The sequence below is a fragment of the Poromitra crassiceps genome, assembly GCF_964638095.1.
Source record: "Poromitra crassiceps genome assembly, chromosome: 2".
Lineage (NCBI taxonomy): Eukaryota > Metazoa > Chordata > Actinopteri > Beryciformes > Melamphaidae > Poromitra > Poromitra crassiceps.
This window is the reverse complement of record NC_139624.1, coordinates 64,847,143-64,867,847: the sequence shown is the minus strand read 5'-3', so window position 1 is coordinate 64,867,847 and position 20,705 is coordinate 64,847,143.

The following is a 20,705-nucleotide window of genomic DNA, read 5'->3' as shown; positions in this document are numbered from 1 at the left end:
GAGAAGACCAAGACAGATACTTACATATGAGACACTTGGCCAACCCTCTCTATATGCCTACCCCACTATTGATACAGTTACTGCATACACCACACCTTCTCACTCACCTGTATTGAGTATGCCCCACCACATCCAGCCATTTCTCTCACCTGTGCCTTATACATCGCCGATGTACATGCCGTACACATATGTAACACCGGGCACATCACCGACATGCATGTCATATGCGCATCCATTCGCTTACATGCCGTGCACCACACCCGTTTACTGATGGGGAAAGGAGTATTTGATTTTTGATTTTGAAGAAATGCCAGAAGCCATTTTTGTTTGAAATGTCAGGAGCCATTTTTGTTTGTCGGGGTGAATGTGATACTCCCAAAAAGGGTTTGGAGATATATGTTGTTTGTATGAAGGTCTTGTTTATTTTCTAAGATGCACTTTATGTATTTTTGGGTCAAACTGGATATATAGGTTAAATGATACCTTGCACTTCTATGTTACACCAGTAGGCGGCAGCAGTGACTTTTCATGGCTACTCGTTTGGGACTTAACTCAGGACGCACCGACATCCGGGTCATAATCCACACGCTTTGGAGAAAGAAAGTCAACGCTTGTCCTGTCTCCTGTCTTTTCACACCTTATCCAGGTTTGTTGTCACCAAATATGGTCTAGAAAGCTAAAAAGGAGTGCTTGTGAGAAGTATGAACGTTTCTATATGCTGTATGTTTGTAACTAACCGAAACTGCACCTTAAACTAGTGATTTTCTTGTATTTGGTAATGGCGTTTTAGCCACAAGCTAATCTCCATTCTTTATTTCTTTTTGGTATCACGTTGGCTTCTGGGCATTACGAAATTGATTAGACTGAAAACCACAATGTGTATAAATGTGTATAAGTTAACAGTTTCAGGCTAAAGTAATTTACAGTGTTAGTAGCTAAATGTAGCTCTGGTTAGCTGAACACATCTTAGCCTCAGGGAGCTAACCATTGATCACCACGGTGCCAAGACACCTAGCGCCACTCTAGGGTATTGACCAGGTTTTCGTGGGCTGTTGTGTTGATTGTGTTGATGGATCTCAAGTGCTAAAGTCTTTCTGTTACTGTCATGATATAATAGTCTATAAAATGGTACATTATTGTCGAAAATATATTCTTTTATAAGAAAGCTTATTTGATTAAGACTATGCTGTATGGAAAAGAAGACATGTAGATGGAAAAAGAGACATGCATGTAGAACTGAAAATGGTTTATTTTTGTAATTATACAAAACAGGATTTATTTTGAGAAACTTAAGAGAGTTTTGATGCTGAAGTATTTTGTATACTATGAACATGTTTTCTTGAAGAGAAGAATAGCTGGGTGCGACCAGTATAAACTTTTGAAAACATAACAGAAAAAAAAGACAAAAGAAAGTAATGAGAAATAAATATAATCCACACGCTTTGGAGAAAGAAAGTCAACGCTTGTCCTGTCTCCTGTCTTTTCACACCTTATCCAGGTCGTAACCAAACAAGGTTTGGATTATAAATTAATTTGTCAACGGTACCAAGCCTGGGACCCGTTACATTAGCACTAGTAGCCTAGTTTACACCTCAGCTCAGTAGCCCCACAATGATGATCACAGGTACCCAATACATTAGATGCATGATGTTGCCCCCATTCACTTCATAGTAAACTCTGGTTGACTAATGAAAAAGTTAATTTACAAAATATAACTTAAAATAAAGACTTTGTTTTTCAACCAACTCAATGATCATGGTGTTTAACACCTTACTCACTATAGAAAAATAGACTTAATCTACATTGGCTTGCTGGTGGTCTCTGTTGTCAGTCTGAGGCTCTCAAGGAGAAATAGAACACTTCCTTATTTCCTGGGTGATCAATTTTCCAGGAGTGTAGATAAGTAACTTCCTCTAGACCTAACCATATTTTCAAAATAAAGGTTGTATGTTGCATACACCAATCACCAATACCATTATTATTATTATTTGTATGGCTTTAAAGCATGAATGAGAGATGAATAGAGGAGGGCCAGCTATTCTTATTTTTGTAAAAAAAAAAAAAAAAAAAATTACCCTATATCTTCCAGGGTGGGCTGAGACTATCTCAGGGTGGGCTTCAGCCCACCCAAAAAGGGTCTAAAACCGCCCCTGCGCACAACCGAGACCATGTCCGTCCGCCACAGCTGAAAAGAAGGTGGAGGGGAGGACTTCCATTCCTTCATAATTAGTTTCTTGGCAACAGACAGTCATCCCCTGTGTCAAAGATTGCTGCACGGCCATTGGGAGGAACAAAGAGGACTCAGAGCAGCCAAAGACGGTGAGTTCCACCTCCCGTTGAAGGGTTATTTTGTAGGCCTTAGAGTACCAGTCAAATATTTTGGCCCAGAATCCGAATAGTGAAGGGCAAAACCAAAAAGTATGGGACAGCGTGCCCTCCGACACCCGACATCTATCACATAGTGGCAAGACAGAAGGATATATCTTGTGTAACCTATGCATGGAATAATGAAGACGGTGAGCAACTTTAAATTGGATCAGCTGATGTCTGCTATTAACTGAGCAGAGGTGGACCACAGACTCCTGTCCCATATGATTTCAGATAGATCAACACCAAGTTCCTCCTGCCACGCCTCTCTGATCCTCTCAGTGGGGGCCTTAATGCAATCGCCGAACAAACACACAAACCTATGTGGTATCTGGGCTGCCACCGCCCCGACTACACTGTCTTATAATTGTCTTTTATTCTTAAGTATTAAGTTATGGTGTACAGGGTAGAGAGAGGAGGGCAGCTAGTTACTGGGATTAACTAACCAGAGCAGCTGAAAAGACAGATGGAGACATTCCGACTCCTTAACGCCAGAGGGGAGGGAGCAGTAAAAGCAGGGAGCAACAAAATGCTTGATTAGGGTGACTAGGAGAGTTACACACAAAAGTACAGTTTAGGGGGCCACGCACACACAGGAGCAACAATGGCTCTGTTTATGAGAGGATGAACGCACATGCTCAAATGCTCTCAAACAATCACATGCACACATTCTGTTGTGATACTGAGAGGAGATAGTGGGGATACTGTAACAACTCCACATCCATGAGGCCTGCTAATCAGGAGAATCTGCTACACCTGCTGAGCATGGTAATCTGCAAACCTGCTGGTCATCACCAATCATCATCACCACCACTATAAGAAGCCTTCTCTGTCTACCAGTCCTCGCTGGAACGTTGCCATAGAACGGTTTGTAAACCAGCCAGTCTCTAGGTGGAACTATTAGCCGTCCGTTGCCTTTTTTGCTCGTCTGCTTACCTGCCTGCCTGACGCCTTTTTCCCCCTGTGTTCTCAGGATTCCCTGCCTACCTGCCAGCCAGCCCTCCAGAGCCTTCCTGCTAAATTCTACAATAAATATCATTGACTTTGGCACTAACCTGGTTGTCTCTCCTGCATTTGGGTTCTTTAGTAAATACGTGACAGATACTGAGGGAAATGACCCTTCAGGCCGTCGTAAAAACAGATAACACCATTTGGTGGGGACATCTAGGCAGGGAAGCAGGGAGCCCTTTCAAAGATGAGAGAAAACAGCTGTCATGGGGGTTTGATTGATAGGTGACACACTGTAGTGGTCAGACAGACAGCACATACTCATTTAAGGAAGGGAGCTGATTGGATGAGAGGGTGGCATAGGACAGGCTGAGAGGAGGAGGAGGCTCAATCTAGAAAGTTTTTAAATACAGTGGACGCAGGTTCAGAGGGCAGGGAGAACACACTCAAAGACCATCTCTCCATGACTCTACCAGAGAGCCATGTCAAATATCACATTCTGCAAATAAAACAACTCTGTAAATAGATATCATGTTCTCCATCGTTTTTCTGTGGTTCATTCCTTCTTCTCTCGATGCATTTAAAACACGACAAAGTGGCGAGCCAAGCCGGAGATGGTTAATCGGCGGCCAGGATGGAGCAACTACACGGCAGGTGAGTAGGCCTATTTCTAAAATATTGGGATGCGCTGTGCGTTTGCTCCGTTTCGTCGACCATCACGAACGCTAGTGGGGTAGGGAGAGAGAAGTGAAGATGGAACTGTTTAAATTTAAATAGCCTAAATAATAATGCAATGATTTTAGAATAGTAGAAATGTTTGTTAGTGTTTAGGGAGAATAAGAGAGACTTTTTCAGGGGTTAACTGGCACACAGAGTCTGATACAGATAGACTTGGAATCACACAATACAAACAACACTCTGAACATTGTTTTTTAGAACGAAGTCAGTGTGGGAGTGATTGTGCAATAACTGCTTTGATTAAGTTTTGCTCTAGTAGAAATGTTTGTTAGTTTTTAGTAAATTTTCTAATGTAAACTAGGATAACAATTAATAAATCAGACTCCGCTCTCCAGGCCTGATTAGGATTTATTGATTGGTACTGCTTATGGAACCATATTTTGATCAATTATGGCAAAATAAGTAGTACACGTCCGAGTCGTCGGTTGCCTAGGAAGTAATTAAATGTGTGTAGTGTTTTGGCAAGGTAACTGAGAAATAGATTAATAGATTGATTTAGTGGGATCACACAAACCGTTTGGCAAAAATACGTGTGCAGTTATGGAAGATTAAAATGAAAAAGGAGTGTTTTTACACTCTAAAAAAAAAGTTGAAAAAGAAGTCGCACGGGAAATAGATCTTGGGCCCAAAAGCAAATAGTCAGAGTTTAAGAGATATTGCAATAAGAGATGAGATTTTAGAGATATTGAAACGCGCGTTTGTTAATGTGTTATTGTTTAGGCTGTGTTATGTGTTATGTGCTATGTGTTATGTTCTATGTGCTATGTGTTATGTGTAGTATGATTGACTATGATTGATTGATTGTGTGTGTAGATCTGGCCAGGTCGTTTGAGTGTGTGTGTGTAATGAATGAAAGCAATGTTTAAAATGGGTTTAATATTATAATGTCAGCGCGATCAGATCAGATCAGATCAGATAGTACTTTGATTGCCACGCAACCAGATTGGGGGTGATGGCTAGAGTGGTTGAATAATGATAGATAAATAGGAAAATGGTCTCAACAGATGCTAAATAAACTAGATTGTTAGTCTAATGCGTACAATAAAACAATAAAAGGTTGCCCCATGGCTATATTATGGGTTATTCATGTAATGTTAGTATATTTTAATAGGACTGATTTGAGAAACTGAGTGGGATCCAGTTTGCGTGATGCTAAAGCCGTTAGCATGTAGCGACAACTTTGTTAAATAGTGGTCGAAATAATAACTAATTAAATTATATGTTTAGTCTAATGGGTAGAGTAGCAGTTCGCGATATCCTCACATCAAAGAGGACAGTTAAGATTGAGATAATAGTACATTTGAGTATGAATTAAATTTTAGTTTAGCGAGCGGAGAGAAGCTAGTGGAGTGCATCATTCTTAGAGGCTCCGGGTGGAAATGATGGCTGGTGATTTCTGTTCCGCCTGAGGAAAATGCGTTACGGGTGTGTTTAACAGGTAAAGAAAATATAATATGTTATCAGTAAATAGATATAGATATAATGTTGCTATTTGATCAGCGATGGAATAGCGCTAAAGGGATTAGGGAATGATGGTGGTTGTAGCTGGGTGTTGATTGTTTATGGCTGGTTGCAAGTTGGCGAGAGTAAGAGCGTGGATTTCCTTTGGGGATTTTCTAAATAAGCAATAAGAGTATAAGTTTAGCGTGGGATCTTGCTAGAATATAATAAATGGGTTTTATAATTTGTGGTGACCGGATTGATAGGAAACTGATTATAAAATGACTAGATAATTAATATATGATTGGCCAGCGCATAGAATAGTGCTATATTTGTCATTCTTATAGGCCTATGGGAGAATAGAGGCTATATATATATATATATTTACGCATATGTACTTAGACGTGGACTGACTGGTGTGTGGAGCGTGGAGCGTGGTGACGTGGCACATGAACGTCTATTGTGATTCTGGATGGGACAGCTGTGGTGTGCGTGGCGGTGTATGATCGAAGGAGCGTCTGTGTGTATTATTTTAACAAAGCGTGAATAAGCAGACCTGAAATAGCCTACTCGGCTACATAATTAATGGTGCGTGGGGAAATCTAAGTAAGAATAAGAGTGGATTGGAATAAAATAGGCATATGGGAGTAATCTATTAAATGATGAGTTACGCGGGGGACATATAGGACTTTGTGTGTGTGTTTGTTTGTTTGATTCATTGTCAGGAAAGGATATGGGACTGCTGTGCGGAGTCTGAGTTGAGCGGGTGTGAGATGCATTAGGCTACGTCCGATTAGTTTCATTCATATTTTGTCATAGTGAAAAAGAATGACTTTAGTGTGTGAATGAGGATTTCGGGGAATAATCATTTATCAAGCTGAATAAATATTGGTCAAAGATGGTTTTTACAGATAGGCTATAGCGTGTGTGTGGGAGATGAGATGGCTGGTTTGCGTCTTGAGAGAGAGACTGTGGCGTGTGGTAGCCTATAGGGATGTGGCTCATGTGTAGGCTGCTAGATTGTTTGGAGTAGCCTATAGTGGGAACGTTAGGCTGAAGTGGTAGCCTATACGATGATTTGTATGTGTGCAATGATCCGTGAATATTCATTTATAAAGTCGATTGGGTGCTTGATTGGTGTTGAATTAGTTGTCTAATCAAGAAGTGTGTGTGTAAGTTGTAGTCCACTCGATAGCCTACCTGGAGCTCTATACAAATTTGTGACATCACTTAGCTAGGAGAGGGAAAAGAGAGGTTTCCGTCACAAGCTCTGTGTGCGGCGGTTATTCTTTGAGGCTGAAAGTGGAAATGAAATGTGATGTTTACACTACATGTTGGCAGAGACGCTATGTCACCTAGTGCAGGTTACAGGCTATGAATAGTCAGTTATCTTGGTAAATCAGGCAGTCAGCGAGACTGCTAGATAAGATACCGCTGCATGTGTGTTTAGGTTGTTGTTCGTTTGGTCAATTGCAGAAAACAGAGACAATGAATACACCATATGTCAATTAAGGCATAAGACTTAAACTGAAGTATTTTGATTAATGTCTAGTTGTGTAGTTAGGCCACGTATACAACAGTTTATGTTTGGGTTTATTTACTTATTTACATGTTTATAATACACTGCTGAATTCAACTTTCTGGCGTTACTGCTGTAACATCCTGATTTATGCGAAGCTAAAATGGAATGTGCTATACAGGACACCGTAGTTTAGTGTCAAGTCTCGCGAGAGTTAACGTGACTTTGTCTGACTTCAAGATGGCTGAATAAATAACAGTAGCTACTACGTACAACTCGTGTGGATATCATTTAATAACTGATAGATTACAGTGTGCCAGAGGGCAAATGCAACAACTGCTGAGGTCATTCTTCATTTTTATTGGTCCCATTCAGTCACATGTTTAGTCAAAACACGGAAGTAGGCTATTAGATATAGGTGAGAACGGTTACTGTAGGCCACTCTGCAGTCGGTCTTAAGTAGTACGAAATATTGATAGGGGAAAGTAGACTGCAAGAAAAAGTTATGGTGATTTCTGTGAGTGGGGAATATTCTTCTAAGGGCTGTGTTCAATGATACTATCAAATAGGAATGTATAGGGATATTGTATTAGAATAATAATAATGATTAATGATTGTAGACACTTTGCATTGGTCAATAGGGAACCTCAGGAATGCCGTAGGGGACCAGATGGTGAGGGCTGTTAGGGTGTTTGCTCAGTACGGTAGTGGTGGTAATAAATAAGTTAATTACAGCAAGTTGTTTTTATTTAAATCAACTTCCAACAGTGACCATTAAACATATTCAATGTGGGTATCTATGATATAAAAGGAGAGGGATGTTTTATCGTTTTAGCTTAATAGTCTATGCAGCGGAGAGCAGTATACTGTAGAATATATAGCTTAAATAGGTTTTTTTTCTATAGCTGTAGTGGGTTTGAAAATCAGTGGGCAAATATCTGTGTATTTTAGTGAGATGCACATAGGCTGGTATTAATAATTAAAATGATTAGTGGAGCTTCTGTTTCTAGATGGGGAGAAAATACATTTGCAAACTAGGGCAGAGTTGTAAACAGCGTGGCATACGTCTTGATGGTGGTAACATAGCATTTGACTACAGTTCATACCAGGATATGACATTGAAACTACAATACCCAGAGTGCTTTGCAGCGTGGAGCAGGAAGTAGACTGGCCAATCAGCAATCAGGAGCCTAGGATTAGCGGTTGTTAGTTATTGTAAGCTACGATTTGGGAAGATTATTGGTAGAGATTAATAGTATTACATTGAAGAAGCCTATTTAGTGTTAGGGAAGTAGGATAATAATGTGCGGAGTCATTTAAGAGAATGGGAGGTGATTTGATAATCGCATGTTATGTTTGTCTACTGTGAGCTGCCGTAGTGTTTACATGCTATCAGCGTGCCTGTGTGTTGGAGTACCGGTTAGCGTGTAGCCAAGTCAAGTCAAGTCAGGTTTAGTTGTGTAGCACATTTCATACATAGAGGCAATTCAAAGTGCTTCACATAAAATGGTTGACAGGAAAATAAAAGAAGAGAAGAGAGTAAAACGGATATTTAAAAGCATCACAACACAACTTAAAAAAAAAGAGTATAAAAAGTGCAATAAGCAACAGGCGCGGCAGTTGCAGAAAGAGCTAAACTTATAGAGGACTCATTGGGTTTGCATAGTAGCTGTCAGCAGTTAAAAGCGACGGTAAACATAAAAGTCTTTAGTCTATTTTTAAATTTAAATAGCCAGATCGATATCACATCTGCATGCAGCTCTTGTTATTAAAACGAGTAATCAGTTCGCAGTGTGATCCTTGACTCACACACCACACATGAAGAGGAGTTTATAGGAGGTGTTAGTGATTTTACGCAGTGAGTGAGTGGGGGAGCGAGAGAGAGCGAGTGGGCATGTGTGAGCGTATAAGAGACCTAGTCAGCGTGAGTCAGTCAAAAGTGAAGGAGTGAATGGATATGAATGAATTGGTTGCTTGCTATTATGAGGTTATAGATATTGGTATGAATGAATGTTCAGTATTGAATGGTTGGATCAGTTGCTTTATTGCTGGAACTAAATGAGCGGAGAATGTTGTATATTGAGGTGAATGAGCTAGGGGGTGATTGCAGAGGATAAACATTTGGTGATGGATTAGGTTGTAAATTATTTGTGTGTGTGTTTCATGTTGAAGTGAGTTTGTCTTCCTGGGGGGAGTGATGGTATTTTGGGTTAGCTAACAGAGTATGAAACACAGATAGATGGTATATGAAATTATTTAGGCTAGCGATAACATTAACTGAGGTTTGATAATCAGTAGCCTATATAAGAGCTCCAGTTTAAAGTGATTAATTAGGAAATCATTTATTAGGCTGTTTTTGATGGATGGGGGTTTATTTGATGTGCCAAAGAATTTGTAGCTTTGATTGATTCTTGGTTGTGGATAGAAGTTGATTGGGGTTATACTGAATGGGAGTTAATTGATGATGCATGTTGAAATATTGATAGGGGTTTGCGAATAGAGATTGCATTAGAATATTTGGATGGAGTTGAACCAGCAACCTTAGTGATTACTTAAGTGTTAAGGATGTTTTGGGGGAAAGAATAGCACAGTGTTATAGGGAGGAGAGATAGTCTAATAGTTATGGAAAAAGGGAAAAACGATGTCATCAGAAGAGTTAATCAGTCAGATATACTGAGATGGGGTTTTTGGCATATATGATTTGATATTTGATGTTTAAGTCAATCCAATTGAGCAATTTTAATTACTTGATTGCTTTTGTAGAATAAGGTAAAGTAGAGTAAAGTCCCAATGATTGTCACACCTGAGCAGGCACGTGCACACATAGACATGAAAGGGGGCTTGAGCCCCTGCCTTTTTTTCAGTCTGTAAAAAGTGCCTTTTTTTTATTTTTTATTTTTTTATTTTTATTATAATACATTTTTCATTTTCATTCCAACAACACATGAACAAAACAAACAGCTCAGACACATGAAAAAATAAAATAAAAAGTGCCCTTTCCTGACCATGAATGCATTTCTAATGATGCTTTGTATGGAAATTGCCCTTTCCATGCCATCACTGAAGGCAGCATTCAAAGAGAAATGCCTTTTCCGAGCTCTCTTGGCCTTGAATGCACCATTTGTAATAGGCCTCTGCATGGAGCAGTGTTTTTCTAAACCGCCCCTGAAGGCACCAACCCAAAAACGCACGTGGCCCATCCCCACCCACTCCAGCAGTGCGCACTCCACTCAGCCAGAGCAACCATGCAGACGGACAGCAGCAGCACAGGCGCACACAGTCTGACAGATATATCAGTCAGTCAACGTGAATCAGGTAGGTATGTTTGTCAAAGTCTCATCCTAAAATGAGATATTCCTCTAAATCTGGTTAAAATCGGAATATTTAAAATGAGTTATACCCCTAAATTGGCCTTCAAATTGCCTCAAATTTCCACCGCCGCCCTCCGGACGGCGGCTGTAGTGCCCTTTTATGAATTTGAGCCCCTGCCCCTCTAATGTTCTCTGCACGTCCCTGCACCTGAGTGTGTGAAATTAATATCTGCATATAGTATAATAATACCTAATGAACCCTACAGGTGTTTGCTATTTGACTACTTCATAAAGGGAGGCCCTATTGATTAAAGAGATAAATTATTTTGTGGCTTTTTGATAGAAGCATTAGTGTGGGAAACCAGAGGGGTGGAGTGTAAATTATAGCATATTAAAGCAGGGGTTATTGTTATGGGGTCTGGTTAGATCGATGCTATCATCTATCCCACAAGCTTGGCTGGGGAGACCCGGATGAATCAGTGTTATTGAAGTCATGCTGTAACATACCGGTCTAAGGCAATACTAAGGAGTTAAACACAGCTTGTGTGTCAGAGTCATATTGTTATGCATCATACATAAACAGTTATTATATGACTACAAATAGGGGGAAGCTAATTTTCTTGGGGATGATGAAGTTAACCTCATCAGTATATTAATTTTTTGATCACAGGTGATAAAATAATATGTTTCTACATCACATTGATTACACAGGAATCACAGGTGGATACACAGGTGGATGAGTAATTGGGGGTTTATATGCATTGTGAGAAAGTCAATAAGACCGAATGGAACATATGTATTTAGAGCTGCATTTTGAAGTACGCCAAAAGACAGAAATATTGTAAAGCTGAAAAGAAAATGCTCCCATCAGCTGTTATGAAGGTATTGGGGTTTCCTCCTCCCCAATGATTATAAAATAGGGGAACTGGTCCCTCCCCTAAGAAAGAAAAAGGCACAATGAAATCTTGATGTTGATAATGCTGTCATTGGCAATGAATTGTGAACTTGAAAATATGGCTCTATTATCCGTATGGTTTGAAAGTTTTATTGCAATCAAAAATGACAAAAATAATTGTGGGGAAATTTGAGAAGTCTGCTGTGTATCTTCCTATAGACGATATAGACTGACTGAAGATGAATTGTATTATATTTATGAGAAGATACATAGATGCAAACACAGGTTACATAGTACACTGTAGAACTAGTTTCTGAGTTATATTATAAAGATGGGCAGTTGTGGGGATTTTTTAGATCATAAATTCTGTTTTTGATTTGGATTTTTACGGCCTCCTATTAGTGTTGTGGTTTTAGCAAATTATTTTAGTATATATGATTTAAGGACTCAAGAGTGGGGTTTATAGTTGATAGTGTTAATTTTAATGCAGTGTAAAGAGCGATTTGCTGGTTGAGTAATTAGGTAAGTTACAGCTGATAGAGTATTGATGAAATCCAAACTTGTGTAATGATTGAAGTAGGTTATTAGGGGGGAGATAAATGTATTTAGGAGGTTGTTTAGAGAGAGGTGTGATTTCTTAAAAGTTGACATCTCAAAGTAAATTGGGGTTAGTATAGGGGAGAGTACATAAGATAAAGTTGCTGCTGACTTATGTATCGAATGTTGACATAACAACAATAGGTAATGGGGGTTTAGTTTTTGAACAACAAGAAATAAGTGAAGAGGGCCTTTAGAAAGCTTTTGGTTAGTTATAGATTTAATAAGGGGATTATAAGGAAGATTTGTGTATTCAGAAGCAGCTTCTCTGATATTGCTTATGTACGTATGTTGCCTGGGGGATGAGTCTGGTGTAGAGTGGGTTGAATGGATGTTGTTGTGTGAACTTTTGTAGTTTGAAAATAAAAAAAATCAGATGGCTGGAATGAGATATTAAAGGGTTATGGGGATTTCGTTGTAAACTAATGATGTAGTTTAGTTAAGGAATATTACATAAGATGATCTTTGATGTTGGATGAGAGGGATGAGTTTGAGGGATTGCAGTATGATAAAACATAATGAGGAGGATTATTACATGGAGGTGTAAATGGCTGATTTTGCATGCTATAAGTTCCAGTATATTTGAGTTGATTTGAGTGTGATGTTTGAGATAGATAGGATTCTTACTGCATGAGTGATGGGTGGATGACTGATAGAGGATGATGTTATTGTTGATAACTGTGAATGCATTTAGTTGTGGGAGGATACAGATAGGATCTGAGTGGGTTGTTGGTGTATTATTTGACATGTCTCAGATGGTTTCAGAGAGAGAATATGTTTGGGGGAGTTAGTAGTGAGAAGCATTTTGATGAAAGCGATGGTATGTTGAAGAGATGGGGAAGGATTATTTTATGATGTGTGATGTCATGGTTTATAGAATGGTAATTAAATAGGGTCAGAGGATAGTTGGTGATAGAAGATTGATAGTATTCATATTCTAGGGAGTATGTGGAACATATGGGGTGCAAATGCAGAGAGTTATTTTGAGGCATAGTACAAAAAGAGTGTGTGTCTTATTATAGAATGAGTGAAGTAAATGAGTGGGATTTCATTTGTGACATCTTTTTCAGTGTGAATGAGTGGTGGTTTAAAGTTGGGGGAAAATAATAAGAAAATAAATGAAAAATAGTGCATTTTTAGGACATTAGAGAAGGAACAAGGGGGGTATGAAATAATACTAATTCTAGAGTTGTGGTGATTGGTAAGTATATATAAGCATCTGATGATGGTTATTTTTGAGGGCCCGGCCCAGGTAAAGGGAAAAAATGGAAGAACATCAAGGTGGATATGAACATGAATAACTATGAAGCATGTATAGAAATTGAAGGTGTAACAAGAGGGTTATGTGTTTGGTTTGATTCATAGATTAAAGGGGTTTGACAACTTTAAATTATAGATTAGCAGTACATTCTGTTAAAGTTGGTCATTGAGTGCACGCAATGGCTGAATTTAATGTGAAGAGTCTGCTATGACGAGAAGATGACAAATCAATCGATTATTTGATGTAATTATATTAAATTTGGGAGACTCAATTATGATTTAGGTCATTGGTTGTCATTTATGTTATGAAGATTTGGTTCTTTTGAGCTGTGGGGTCTTTGTGGTTGTGGGAGATGTTTTGTTTCAGTTTACAGGAGAACAATAGCCTGAGAAGCAGGAAAACCAATGTTGATATCGGCAAACCGTGATGAGGAGAGAGAAATAGAGGGGGAGTCTACTGGAGAGGGGTCTTGGTAACATTTTGATCAGAAAAAACATTAGGTTCCTTTGAGTGTTGGGTAAGTATAAGTATTAATCATTTTAGTGAGAGATGGTAAGTTAATTATGCATATAAATGTCAAGTGGTGTTTGTATTGGATTTGGGTGTTGTTTTGTGTGTGTGTGTTTCTTCTTTTTTGTCCAATAGGAAATAGGTTATGGGATGTGATGATATGACGGTATAATGGATGGAGATTCCAAGGGAAACCCTATGATCAGATGAGGAAGTGAGTGGGTATTGTATGGTAAGAGGTTATTCTGAAGGGTAAGTTGTGATAATGTGAAATATGAGGGGTTAAATATAGTTTGATGGTTGGAGTCTCCCACGTATGATTAAAATCTATACAGAGAGGATATGGATATGTCAAATAGTCTGATGGTTAGCAGGACATTGAGAGCTTAGGTGTTGTTCTCCAATTGATAGAGTGACTGCTTGTAATAGAATATACATTATGGGCCCTATTCTCCCACAGGCCTTCGGCGCTAAAACGGGCCTTAACCGCAAAAAAACGTGCCTTGCGCCTGTTTTGGGACGATATCAATATGGCTTTACGCTGCCAAATGCGCTTTAGGCCGAATGGGCGTGGCGCAGTCCCAGAATGGGCCAAAGTGGGCGTGTCGGCGCTAAATACCGGCGTACTGCTATCTTCCGAGCTGGCGTACATTTAGCGCTTTGCGCCTTTGAAAAGCAGGCCTATTCAGTGCGCCAGTGTCAAGGAGTGCTCTTCTGCCTCTCCCCTGTCACCCTTCTTTGTCTCTCTCTGAAACCAGGCCTATTCAGTGCGCCAGTGCTCTTCTGCCTCTTCTCTGTCACCCTTCTCTCTCTCTCTCTGACTCCCTCGCTCAGACAGACACAACACATAGCAGCACCCAGCTTCCCATAGGAAATAGCAGTTGTAAGTTTACTGCCTGTGAATGTCCCTGTCCCAGCATGCAATTGGGTCCTCCATTTCGCTACTAAATAGCAACCAAATGAGCCGAAATAGATATAAAAGGTAGATCTAAAATAATGTGTAATGGTAAGACAACCTGCAATTGTAGAACATTTCAATATTGGACCAAATAAAACATCGAAATGAAACACCACCCTATGTGAAACATATATGTCCTCTTGAGCCTATATATACCCTGTGTGGATTTAACGTGATTTAGATAAGTGACAGCGGAACGCGCTGCGGAATGCCTTCTACTGTCATGTGCTATACTGTGATGTCCGCTCCAATAACTTGGCCCTACTTCACATTTAGTTTTACAATAAAAACACATTTATGCAATGACTTTACATAATGTAGGGTATATTTATGTGCATCATTCTACCTGCAGCAGGGGAGAGAAAACGATATCGTTCTGGACAAACTTTCACCAATATAAAATTAATCTCATCATATAGGGATAGGCTATATTTTTCTATCCGATGCATTTAGAACATTATTTTCACTTTGATCTTGCTATAGTGTAGCGTATTTACATGCTTGCAGTATTGAAACTGCAGTTAGATTGGTTTGAGAAGCATAATAATATGGAATAATAGCCTATAATGCAGACAGACAGACTGGATGAAGGGAGGGGGGGGGGCAGAGCGTTTGGCTTTCGTCTGGTTTTGCGGGATCACTGGAATTGGAGCTAAAAAGGCAAGCGTGCGATTCGTTTATTGCAGTTATCCAATGAGCATGACGGTGCATAATTTTACGCTTAAAAGGCGTGGTTGTAATGGTTGAGGCTGCGTCTAGCGCCAGCACGACGATATCAAGTGCGCTGGTCCACGCCCACTGATTTGAGCTGCGCCAGGCGCTCGGCCTAGAAACAGCGCCGATGCAACGATAGGGACCTATGTCTGAGTCTAGTTCAACAGGTGGTTAGGATGTAGGATGTTGTTCTTGTAAAGTGTGTTTCAGGGGTTTAATGGAATCAGAGAGAGAGAGAGTGTCTGGACGAGAGAGGGGGAAAAGGAGAGGCAGTTGGAGCCAAACTGGAAGCTGAGGAGATGGTTGGGTGCCATCCCGGAGTGAGCCATGTATGCAGAGGGATGTCCGGCAGTCTGTACGAGCCTGGAAAAGAGGGAGCAGAGCCAAGAGAGGGAGTTGCCCCTAGAAAGCCCAATGCACCAAAACATACACTACATACATACAGTACATAACAAAGAGACACGTGGACTGTAAATTATAGGCGGATGCCAAGAAGAATACATGCGTATACATTTGTGATCTTAAGACCGGTTGGTAAGTGGAAGAATCTGGAGACTACTTGTGCGGCTTTAATGTGAAGATGGAGCGAGTCGAGGTGGTTTGATATCCAAGAAGAAAATGGGAGAGCAATAAATATTTAAGATGCTTAGAATGATAGAGGGTCTGTTGACAGTTGTGTGGATTGTGTGTTAACATATTTCTTCCTCAGCAGCGTGGATAATGGGGTATTATTAGATATAAGATCAGTTGAAAGGGGGGTATCTGAGTAGGATCATATTGGAATGGAAAAAAGGAACTTTGTGGAAATAAATTGCATAAGTTAGTTTAGTAAAAATGAGAAAATGTATTATTCTTGATTGTTGATATGATTTATCTGTATTCTTGATTATATGAATGTTTGTGTGTTGGTTCTGGATAAGACTGAGTTAATAGAAGCTTATAGTTTTGATTGATGTATGTATTTGTCTTTTGATTTTCATGATGAAGAAATGTTGGAGAATGATTGGAATAGGAGATTATAAAGATGTTGGTGCATGCTTGAAAGAAGATATATATATTAGTGACAGAATGGATAAGCGATACTATATGATAGGTGTTAGGTTACTCGATGATTTCAGATGTTTGATGATGTTACAGATGTCTATTCTTATGATAATGATTTAGTATATCTTTTGAGTATGGTTATTAGAAGTGAAGTGGAATATTAGATGCTCAGTGGAATGTAAACGGGTTATCTTATGATAGAGTGTTTAGAACAGTAATGGAATGGTGTCTGATGTTGTATTTCTGTGTTTTGAATAACTTCAATTTGCCTTACTTGCTACACAATAGGGAGATTTTCTCTAATAGATATAGATTTGTAAAAGTAATGATATAGGTTGATTTGAATTGAATTGGCAATAATTTGGATGGTAAGTAAACAGGAAATTGTTGATTATAATTGAACTTATTTTTGAAGGTCTCGGAACTAGTCAAATGATAAAATTCTGGCGTAATATAGAGAATTTAATGCATGTGAAATGGCAACTAATTGGCTAGAAGTTGCTTTTGATAAGCGTGAATCTTATCTGGTCTTTTTTGCACTTTTTCTAGAAAGAGTGATATTTGTCCAGATTGAAGATCATAACTCACTAATATTGGAGGAGATTGTATGTATCCATGAGAATCCTGCAGTGGTGCATTCTTGGCAAAGAGAAAATAATTGATGAATCATGGAGGTGAGGTGGGAGATGACCAAAAAGTGTTTATCTTTGCGGAGCATGTGAAGTACAGAGAGGAAATGTCTAATCTTCCTAGTGGGTTATTTGAACAAAAATGAGCTAAGAGTTAAAAGAAAAATGAAGTAGTTTTATATTACTTTAAGTAATCCCTCTGAGTGGGAATTTAAGTAAGATCCACACCAAGGATCATTGATAAATAGCAATAAATAGGAAACTGGGAATTGTTTGAGTGGAAACGGCAGGTTGAAGGATGAGAGGAGAAGGATCCAAATAGAATTAGAATTGGAAGTTAATTGGCTATTGGATAGACTAGTAATAGACATAACTTAAGGAGTTAAGAATTTGGCTTTTTGTGGTAATGTAGTATTTTACATTACCAAGGGGGGCTGTGTGGTATCTGGGCTGCCACCGCCCCGACTACACTGTCTTATAATTGTCTTTTATTCTTAAGTATTAAGTTATGGTGTACAGGGTAGAGAGAGGAGGGCAGCTAGTTACTGGGATTAACTAACCAGAGCAGCTGAAAAGACAGATGGAGACATTCCGACTCCTTAACGCCAGAGGGGAGGGAGCAGTAAAAGCAGGGAGCAACAAAAGGCTTGATTAGGGTGACTAGGAGAGTTACACACAAAAGTACAGTTTAGGGGGCCACGCACACACAGGAGCAACAATGGCTCTGTTTATGAGAGGATGAACGCACATGCTCAAATGCTCTCAAACAATCACATGCACACATTCTGTTGTGATACTGAGAGGAGATAGTGGGGATACTGAGGGAAATGACCCTTCAGGCCGTCATAAAAACAGATAACACCATTTGGTGGGGACATCTAGGCAGGGAAGCAGGGAGCCCTTTCAAAGATGAGAGAAAACAGCTGTCATGGGGGTTTGATTGATAGGTGACACACTGTAGTGGTCCGACAGACAGCACATACTCATTTAAGGAAGGGAGCTGATTGGATGAGAGGGTGGCATAGGACAGGCTGAGAGGAGGAGGAGGCTCAATCTAGAAAGTTTTTAAATACAGTGGACGCAGGTTCAGAGGGCAGGGAGAACACACTCAAAGACCATCTCTCCATGACTCTACCAGAGAGCCATGTCAAATATCACATTCTGCAAATAAAACAACTCTGTAAATAGATATCATGTTCTCCATCGTTTTTCTGTGGTTCATTCCTTCTTCTCTCGATGCATTTAAAACACGACACCTAGAAATAAGATATCTGGAGTTGGGGGGGGCTTAACAAAACCAAAAAATAGCATGTTCATTTGGGAGAACTTCAAAATCGTGAATCTTGGATCGGACATAATGTCTAGCTTGTATATATCTATAAAGATGCGTTTAGGGCAACTCAAATTCCCTCTTCAGAAGGTCAAAAGCAGCTTAGCGTTTTAACTGTATTTCTACGTTCTTAAGTCTTGAAAGTTTTTAATTTAGTGTGCTACTCAACATCTTTTTACATATTAAGTAGATAAGTAGCCAAAAGTTGTGGATGGTATTCACAATCTTTGGATATTTGGTCGATCTCCACTTTACATCGGCCTACACCCTCTGCTGTGCCTAAGCAACAGCCCAGCTACCATCAGGCAAGGCCCAGGCTGCTGCAGCAGCAGCCTAACTTCCAGGCCTGGCCCTGGCTACAGCAACACTCCTGCTCCTGCTTAGCTACCACCAGGCCATGGCTCCAACATCAGCTTAGCCACCTCCAGGCCAGACCAAGGTCCCAGCAGCAGCTCATCTACCATCAGGCTAGGCCAGGCCTCAGCAGCACTGCAGAACTGTTACCACCAGGCCCAGGCTTCTGGAGCTCCCAGCTACCACCAGGCCCAGGCTTCTGGAGCTCCCAGCTACCACCATCAGCTAACTTCTGGAGGTACCACCCACCATCAGCTAACTTCTGGAGCTACCAGCTACCACCACCAGCTAGCTTCTTGAGCTACCAGCTACCACCACCAGCTAGCTTCTGGAGCTACCAGCTACCACCACCAGCTAGCTTCTTGAGCTACCAGCTACCACCACCAGTTAGCTTCTGGAGCTATCAGCCACCACCAGGCCCAGGCTTCTGGAGCCACGAGCTACCAGCCCCAGCTAGTTTCTGGAGCTACCAGCTACCAGCAGGTAACAACAGTGTGGTTTGTATGTAACCTAGATCTGTTGTGAACTTTTGCGAGTTGCACTACTTTGTGACTCACGGTGGGTGACAATATGGCTACGAAGGAGTTAAAAAAGGACATTGAAGAGCTTAAAACTTCATTAAACTCAATTACCGAGGATTTGGCTAAAATCACGACCAACCAGCTTACCATTATGTCATTGATGGCTGATATCAAGGACTTAAAAGCAAAGAATGAAGAGAAGGATAAGAAGATTGCTACCCTGGAGAATCGAGTTTCTGACCTTGAACAGTATTCACGAATGAATGATGTCATCATTACAGGGATGGTGATTAAACCTCGATCATATGCCCATGCCGTGACTGACCACAGGCGACAGGTCACTGGCACCCCTGATCATGAAGATACTACAGAGGCTCAGGTTACTGCTTTTCTCCAAAGCAAAAGTATATCTATTGATATAAATAATATTGAAGCCTGCCACACCTTGCCCACAAAAAATCAGACGAACCAACCGCCCATAATAGTCCGCTTTGCTAATAGAAAGCATAAGATTGATCTGCTCAGGCAAGGCAAGAATCTGAGGGGCTCCAATGTCTATATTAATGAGCATCTCACCCAAAAAAATGCAGGTATTGTAAAGAAGGCTAGGGACCTTAGGAAGCAGCAGAAAGTCCAGTCCACCTGGACTGCCAACTGTAAAGTGTTCATTAGAACAAACGGCTCACCTGAAAGTGCTAAAGTTCTATGCATCAGAGATATCGCGCAGCTGGAGAAATGGGACTCTTAATCATGATGAATGGTCTCATAGGTTGGCTTTTAGTTTTGTCTTTCTTTAGGTTAATAATTCATCTCTTTTATTTTCCATGATGTCTTTTGGTCTACCAAACAAAGGTTTGAAAATTGCCCATCTCAATATCTGTAGCTTGATGCATAAGGTACAAGATCTATCAGTGGTACTGTACAGTGAAAAAATACACATTATGGCTATATCGGAAACACATTTAGATAATACAGTGGAAGATGAAGAAATAAATATACCTGGTTATAGCATTTTTAGACATGACAGAAATAAACATGGTGGAGGAGTTGCTATATACATACAGCACCATATTCCAGTCAAGGTTAAGAATGATCTGATGAATCCAGCTGTTGAAGCACTTTGGGTTCAGATACATCTTCCACATATTAAATCATTGTTAGTAGGCTGTTGTTATAGACCGCCGAGTTCTAGTGTTAATTATACAGATGATATTTGTACTATGCTTCAGAAAGTCTCAGAATATGACAAAGAATTTTACTTTTTAGGTGACTTCAACATTGACTGGTTGGCCAAGTCCTGTGCTATTAAAGATAGATTATTAATGGTCATGAATGTTTGTAATCTGTCTCAGAGGCTGAATGTTCCAACACGGGTGTGCTCCAACACTGCTGGGGTACTGTCATCCACATGCATCGATTATATTTATACCAATGCAGTTGAATTGTGCTCAAGGGCCATATCAAAGCCAGTGGTTTTAGTGATCACAATGTAATAGCAATGGTCAGAATGACTAAAGTACCTAAGCCAGGGCCCAAAATAATGCTTCAAAGGTCCTATAAATTCTTCTG